The 8249-nt window shown below is 41.0% G+C and overlaps 1 long non-coding RNA gene across 2 annotated transcripts; it reads left to right on the plus strand.

Annotated features, from left to right (window-relative positions):
* Positions 1-1785: 1785 nt before the first annotated feature.
* Positions 1786-4373, plus strand: LOC136356726 (uncharacterized). 2 transcript variants are annotated; one of them, XR_010741662.1, is made up of 4 exons: positions 1786-1909; positions 1997-2250; positions 2328-2439; positions 4318-4373. It is a non-coding gene; the product is annotated as an uncharacterized lncRNA (long non-coding RNA). The 2 variants fall into 2 exon arrangements; XR_010741661.1 differs by having other exon boundaries at positions 1796-2250.
* Positions 4374-8249: the final 3876 nt, after the last annotated feature.

Raw genomic sequence — 8249 nt, forward strand, 5'->3', positions numbered from 1 at the left:
CTATCCACCCTAACGTCCTTTGTGCCATTCCTATACTAATCACCTCGTTGAAAACCAGTTGTGGACCCTCAGATATTCGACATTTCGCCGAAACAACCCCTGCTTCGTGGCATATGGTAAGTCATTTCTAGAAAAATCTCTAGGGTCCACCTCTCCAAATCCAGTCTCTCTAGGGTGAGGCGCGTGATTCTGCAGCCGTCAAAAAAAACCTAGCTCGATTCCATGACCGGAAGGCAATGTTATCAAGGTTTTAATTTCGCCCAGAATTCTCCATTTGCATTCTACTGTGTCGCGCCCGCCAACCTACCTTAACGGCGCGGTTAGTCGACGCGTTTGACACCGATATCGTCTAAGCTATCCACCCTAACGTCCTTTGTGCCATTCCTATACTAATCACCTCGCTGAAAACCAGTTGTGGACCCTTAGATATTCGACGTTTCGCCGAAACTACCGCTGCTTTGTGGCATATGGTTAGTCATTTCTAGAAAAATCTCTGGGGGTCCACCTCTCCAAATCCAGTCTCTCTACGGTGAGTCCTGTGATTCTGCAGCCGTCAAAAAAACCTAGCTCGATTCCATGACCGGATGTGACATACCCAAAATTTCAGGACTTAAAATTTTTTGTCAAAATAGTTAGAGGTTATTTCTCCAATTTTGAGAGCCAAAAATTTCCGTTTTAATTTAGGTGATGACCAACTTAAACCAATGCATGATTAAAATTTGAGAACAAAATAAAATATCTTCATTCCCAACATTAGACTAGAAATGTCACCAAGCATAGATGTACATAATGCATGCCAAGGCTCGAGTTCTTTGTGCATTTGGAGTTTTGGTCTTGCATTCCATAATATGTCCCATGAACATAATCTAAAAGAATTATTTCTCTAAACAAACCTATAGTTAGTATTGGGTGATAACATGTGGACTTAATATTAAATTATAATATCATTTTCTCAGCCTAAAAGAAGTATAATGTAAACTCTATAATAATATTAGATGCAATTATGAAGTAGGAACACATATACAAAGAAAGGTTATTCAAATTCTTTAGAATAATCTATGCAAGATAAAATCATGGAAAAATTTATGTAAACTATGTTTAGCATAAGCAATTCACTATAATATTTGTACAAGTTAATAACCAAGTATAATACCACAAATTAATAAGTCAAAGCAGAAAACTAAAAGAAATCAAATTAAATTTTAATCGGCTAAAGCCATATTTCATCCAAAGGTACATTTAACTGCTCATAAGTGAACAAGGAAAATAATTTATTCAAATACTAGATTATTTATCATGCCTAAATATAATTTTTCTAGAATTTTCCTCCTCGGTTTAGGCCTCCTAATAATTCAATCTAGCTTTCTAATAGCCCATCTTTGTTTAATTTCTGAGAACAATCTACCAATTATTTTTGAGTGCAACCAAAGAAAATGGAATCTAGGTGTAATCATCTACCTCCAGTAAAATCAACACTAATTAATTTGGTTCACACATTAAATTATGGAGTTACAAATTTAGAGGACAAAATAATTCCGAATATTATTCTAAAAATCAAGTTTACCCATGTTTCTACCCAGACCTCTCACCCTAGCCTAGTTTGCTTCGCCCTGGACCCACCTGGTAGCCTCTCCAGCTCGCCTTTCCTCTGTCCCTCATCTTCAGCCGATCAAGAAACAGCCGAGAGGGAGAGAACGAGAGCCGACCGAGCCTGGACGCGTCGACGCATGGTGACGACGCCTTCAAGTCGCTGAGTCATGCCTCCATCTCCTCCAGACCGCGTCGCCCAGCCACACTCACCATCCCAGAGCCGAAGAAGCCGAGGGAGAGGTCCTCAGCCTCTCCGTCATCCTCAACCTCGCCGCCGGTCGTAGTGACGACGACCTTCGCCATCTCCATTTGAGTCAAGGTCACCTCCATCTCTTTCGCGTTCCCTTATCCCCACACAATGCCGAACCATTTCTCTTTTGACCACCTCCCGTTTTGTGCATCAAAGCCACCGGAACACGACCACGCCGACAACGCCCTAGAGCACGCATCGGAGCGCCGCCGCTTCAACCATCGTCGTCGTCTGGCCGAATCCATCTATCTCAAGCCAAGCCGCTGCGCCGTGAAGTTTGCCTCGACTTCCTCTACAAGACACCTCAAGAATCACCATCGGAGACACTAGGAGAACGGAGAACACGCCCCTTTTTCCTCGGCGCCGATCTGAACTTGCCACCGTCGCTACTGCCGAATCCATCCTCTCCGGTGAGCCATTGTTCGATTCCTTGCGCATACACCATCTCCTAGACCTCACAACCCTCTTGCATGCTTGCTTGAAGCAGCTCATTTTCCCATTCGAGCCGTCGTCGTTCACCCAAGGAGGAGCGCCGTCGCCGAGCCGTTCCACAAGTCACCGCTGCCGCCAAGACCTCGACAACCCTAGCTAGACCCACGGTAAGCACCCTAGAGCCCCGCAACATCTCTTGCATGCAACAGTTTACACTAAATCAAGTTAGGAATACACATGCACGTGCACCCGAGAACCACTGCCGCTTGTGCCGCTGCCACCATCAATTCCGGCCACAAAAGCTCGCAAGAAGACCACCTATAGCTTCATCATGAATTCCTCTACATTTTCTCTTTTTACCCCGACACCATCTGAGCCACCATTCGTCGCCGGCGAGCTCGAGAACGAGCTCAGCCATGGTTAGCTCAGCTCAGCTCGACCCAGGGACCTCGGTGGAGAAGAATCAATACACTAGGTGCTATTTTATAAAAAACTACCTCACACATGGAACAGCCAATGGACTGCGGGTTGATTCATAGAAAACTCAAGCGCCTTTCTGCATAATCGCAAGTCACTGACCAGTGGACCCATGGACCCATGCGTATAAAAAAAATGAAAATGCAAAGGAAAATAACTAAAACATTAAATGTTTAACAGGGAAACATCCAAACTTGAAAAATTCATGTAAGATCAAATAAAGCTCATTTTGAGGTGATTCCAGTTGCTATAGATTCACAAAGTTATGAACTTTATTTTAGAAACATAAAACCTTACACTCACTGTTCAAACTTTGTCTATAAAATTTGACTAAGAATAATCATTCATAAAACATACACAAACTTATAAAATGCATAGAAAATTCAATTTAACTTATTTTGGGACAAACTCAAATTCTACAGATTCATCATCATGCACTCTCTGATTAGGTGAAATAAAAGTAATTACTTACTTTGCATCAAATGCCTCTAAAATTATTATCTCTATAATGATTAGTTTTAGATAAGCTAAACTTTAGAAATTTATGTAGAACCCAATTTAGCTTCAAATTGAGTAAACTTAAGTTCTGTGGGATCATCAAAATATGTATTTCCAAGTTATGAAATAAGATTATATACTTACTGTGTAGTAAAAGTCTCTAAATATTCATATAAGGATTTACTAACATAGAGCAGCCATTAATTTGTAAAACTTGTAGAAAATTCATTTTTAGTCCAAATGAAATGAACAAAGTTTCTATAGAACCAGCAAATAGTTATCTTGAACATAGTAAAATAAAATTTGCACCTTTTGTAGAGAACATAGATCAAAACCTTAACTTAGTGAAATAAGAATTTAGACACATAGTGTTATTTAAGTAATACATAAACATGTATAAGTATATATATACACTTTAGGTATAATTAAACCTAAACAAAAACTTGATTGACCAGTGAAGCCATAGTTTGATCCTTATCTACTAAAACTTAGAAGAACTTAACTCATATAAAAATTTGTAGGTTAATATAATATATTGCTAGTTTAAATTAGAGCATCTCTAGTTTATAAAATATGAACCATACTATTAAAGACCATAAACATGTGAACTAAAAATGTTTTAGTTAACCAAATTATTCCTTTTATTCAACTTAAACAGGAAGTAGCATGTTCTGAACTTACAACTTGAGAATCATGCATATATAAAACACTACATGCCTAAAACACGTTGTAACTTGTAAAATCTATAAGAAAATCATTATAACTCCAAAAATTGTGAAACCAAATGTGTTAGTCTTAGAAAACACATCTCCACACTCCTGTGAAGTGTAATATAATAAAAAAATCACTTTACAAAAGTATTTCATAACACTACCTAAGACTGTACTACTATAAACCGATAAAACTTCTAAAATTCATAACTCACAAATGGAATAAAATAAAATAGGAATTATTTCACCTAAATTTATTTTAGATCAGTACCAACCCACTGTGCATAAATCATGCATTTTAGAGCATTTTGGATTTTCAGCTCTTTCGGTGTTTAATTGCATATCGTGTCCTTTATCTAGATAATTGCATAATCGGTGAAGCAGTGGATTAGGTGCTAACATTTCTCTGATCAAGGCAAGTTTTCTCCTCCCATCCTTTGAACACATTGAATCCCATGATTTGAGGAATGAAAATATTAGTTTGCAAAGTTGCATGTGAACTTAGATTATAACGGTATTTGAAATTGGGTTAAGGTAGTTATGACCTATTTGCTGCATACCCCACCTTGAATAATTGATCCTCTTGCTGTTTGAACTCCTAGAAATGGTTAAAGAACACTCTTTGTGCCCAAATAGGTTTATATATGCTCTATGTGCAATTACTTGCTTAGCCATGCTTAGAAATATGCAAATGCTCATTCCATCTATAATTAAAATATGGTTTTGATACTTGAACCTTTGCTGGAATAAAATGAATATGATGGGTATATTGCGAACTAAAATATGTAAAATGTGATTTTATACTTGGGCGGCAAGTGATGTGCATATGGTGTTAGTTGCATACCGATAGGGGGAGTGTTTGCCCAAGTCCATAAGGACCGAACTTGTGTCACCCATTTAAAGTTATTCGTACATCCACATGTGCTAGTATGGGATGGCCTAAGCTGATTAATCTATTTAGGACTAGCCTTGCATTCTGGTAGACCAGTGTGTATGAGTTTGTATAATTCAGAGAAGCTTACTATTTACCCCGACGTGGTAGTTTAGGTGACTAAGCGTGTCTAATACAACGGTATTGTGCCACGTGGTGGGTTCCCGTCGTGTCCGCCACCACGGCGTTAAGTTTAAAGCGTGGGCCCGCCACTTAACGGTTCTAGGTATATTCCAAGTATGCCTAGGATGGAGGAACACGTATCGTGCTGGTGCAAGGCTAGGCTCTAAGTAGTGTAAAGGCTTCGTTATGACCTCTAGATCACATTCAACATGAAGAGTGTGGTGGAGTCTTGCAAACTCAAAACAAACTAGAGAGTTCATATCATGTGGGTAAAGTTGTACAAACTCTGCAGAGTTCTTTAAACTAATCGATTAGCCGTGCTCACGGTCATGAGCGCTTTGGTGATGTGTCATGAGTATAGATTATGTTTTAAAAATGTGATCATGTGACATTGGTTTGAAATTGATAAATGTGTTGAGTTGTGTGTTGTGATACATTATGACTTATTATTATGTATGGCAATAAGGGATTGATTATGATGGAATTATGAAGAAGTTAATAATGAAACTTAAAACTTGTCTTTGTTATTTGAAGCATCAACTCCTTTACAAAATAATTGCAAAACAAAACTTGCTTTATGCTGTAATTGAGCTACATATTGCCTTCCTTTGAATATATGCCTTACATGTAGTATGGTAGGATTGACTTGTGCTTGCCAGTACATTAACTTGTTTAATGTACTGACTCTTGCTGTTGATATAACCTTTTGTTTGCAGGTTTAGTCTTAGTCTGTGAGTGATGCGGGTTCCGATTGCTTCTTCTAGGATGAGAACTTAATGGGGTAAACCCGTAGTCGGTGTGCTTGTGATTGGGTAGTCAAGCTTCCGTTGTTCTCTAATAAGTCTATTTGGCCGGTCGGCCTATGTAATTATTAAGTTGTTGCAGGTCGTAAGTTTCTTTCATCTTAGTTGTGTTTGCAATGTATGATCATGGTTAAGATGAAAGTGTGAATATAGTGCACATCCTGGGAACTAGATTCACATGAGTATGACTTAGGAATATTTGAGAGGTTGTAGATCTTTAGCCAATTTTGTCAAGTCTCCTGAATGTGTAACACATCTGGTCGCCGTCTTCGAGTGGTTTGACGGGCACATCTCAGGCTGAAGTTGACTGGCAGGCTAAAGGCCTAGCACTGTCTCCAATATTCTTCTCTTGAGGCGTCGGATTTTCATTATGTTTGTTTGATGACTTGAATTATTCACTTCATCCCTCAAATATAATCGAAGGTCCGGATAGCCTACGACACCGGAAGGCAAAGTTATCAAGGTTTTAATTTTGCCCAGAATTGTCCATCTGCATTCCACAGTGTCACACCCGCCAGCCTACCTTAACGGCGCGGTTAGTCGACGCACTTGACACTGACATCGTCTAGGCTATTCACCCTAACGTCCTATGTGCCATTCCTATACTAACCACCTCGTTGAAAACCAGTTGTGGACCCTCAGATATTCGACGTTTCGCCGAAACAACCGCTGTTTCGTGGCATATGGTAAGTCATTTCTAGAAAAATCTCTGGGAGTCCACCTCTCCGAATCCAGTCTCTCTAGGGTGAGGCCCGTGATTCTGCAGCCGTAAAAAAAAAACCTAGCTCGATTCCATGACCGGAAGGCACAGTTATCAAGGTTTTAATTTCGCCCAGAATTCTCCATCTGTATTCCACAGTGTCGCGCCCGCCAGCCTACCTTAACGGGACGGTTAGTCGACGCGCTTGACACCAACATCGTCTAGGTTATCCACCATTGAAAACCAGTTGTGGACCCACAGATATTTGACGTTTCACCGAAACAACCGCTGCTTCGTGGCCTATGTTAAGTCCTTTCTAGAAAAATCTTTGGGGGGTCCACCTCTCTGAATCCAGTCTCTCTAGGGTGAGATCCATGATTCTGCAGCTGTCACAAAAAACCTAGCTCGATTCCATGACCGGAAGGCAAAGTTATCAAGATTTTAATTTCGCTCAGAATTCTCCATCTGCATTCTATAGTGTCGCGCCCGCCAGCCTACCTTAACGGCGTGGTTAGTCGACGCGCTTGACACCGACATCGTCTAGGCTATCCACCCTAACGTCCTATGTGCCATTCCTATACTAACCACCTCGTTGAAAACCAGTTGTGGACCCTCAGATATTCAACATTTCATCGAAACAACCGCTGCTTCGTGGCCAATGGTAAGTCATTTCTAGAAAAATCTCTGGGGGTCCACCTCTCCAAATCCAGTCTCTGTAGGGTGAGGCCCGTGATTTTGCAGCCATAAAAAAAAACCTAGCTCGATTCCATGACCGGAAAGCAATGTTATCAAGGTTTTAATTTCGCCCAGAATTCTGCATCTGCATTCCATAGTGTTGCGCTCGCCAGCCTACCTTAACGGCGCGGTTAGTCGATGCGCTTGACACTGACATCGTCTAAGCTATCCACCCTAACGTCCTTTGTGCCATTCCTATACTAACCACCTCGTTGAAAACCAGTTGTGGACCCTTAGATATTCGACATTTCGCCGAAACAACTGCTGCTTCGTGGCACACGGTTAGTCATTTATAGAAAAATCTCTGGGGGTCCACCTATCCAAATCCAGTCTCTCTACGGTGAGTCCCATGATTCTGCAGCCGTGAAAAAAAAGCTAGCTCGATTCCATGACCGGAAGGTAATCTTATCAAGGTTTTAATTTCGCCCAAAATTCTCCATCTGCATTCCACAGTGTCGCGCCCGCCAGCCTACCTTAAAGGCGCGGTTAGTCGACGCGCTTGACACCGACATCATCTAAGCTATGCACCCTAACGTCCTATGTGCCATTCCTATACTAACCACCTTGTTGAAAACCAGTTGTGGACCCTCAGACATTTGATGTTTTGCCGAAACAACCGCTGCTTCGTGGCCTATGGTAAGTCATTTCTAGAAAAATCTCTGGGGTCCACATGTCCAAATCCAGTCTCTGTAGGGTGAGGCCCGTGATTCTACAGCTATAAAAAAAAACCTAGCTCGATTCCATGACCGGAAGGCAATGTTATCAAGGTTTTAATTTCGCCCAGAATTCTCCATCTGCTGTCCACAGTGTCGCGCCCGCCAGCCTACATTAAAGGCGCGGTTAGTCGACGCGCTTGACACTGACATCGTCTAAGCTATCCACCCTAACGTCCTATGTGCCATTCCTATACTAACCTCCTCGTTGAAAACCAGTTGTGGACCCTCAGACATTTGAAGTTTTGCCGAAACAACCAGTGCTTCGTGGCCTATGGTAAGTCATT

This window comes from Oryza sativa, chromosome 5, assembly GCF_034140825.1.
Source record: "Oryza sativa Japonica Group chromosome 5, ASM3414082v1".
Classification (NCBI taxonomy): domain Eukaryota; kingdom Viridiplantae; phylum Streptophyta; class Magnoliopsida; order Poales; family Poaceae; genus Oryza; species Oryza sativa.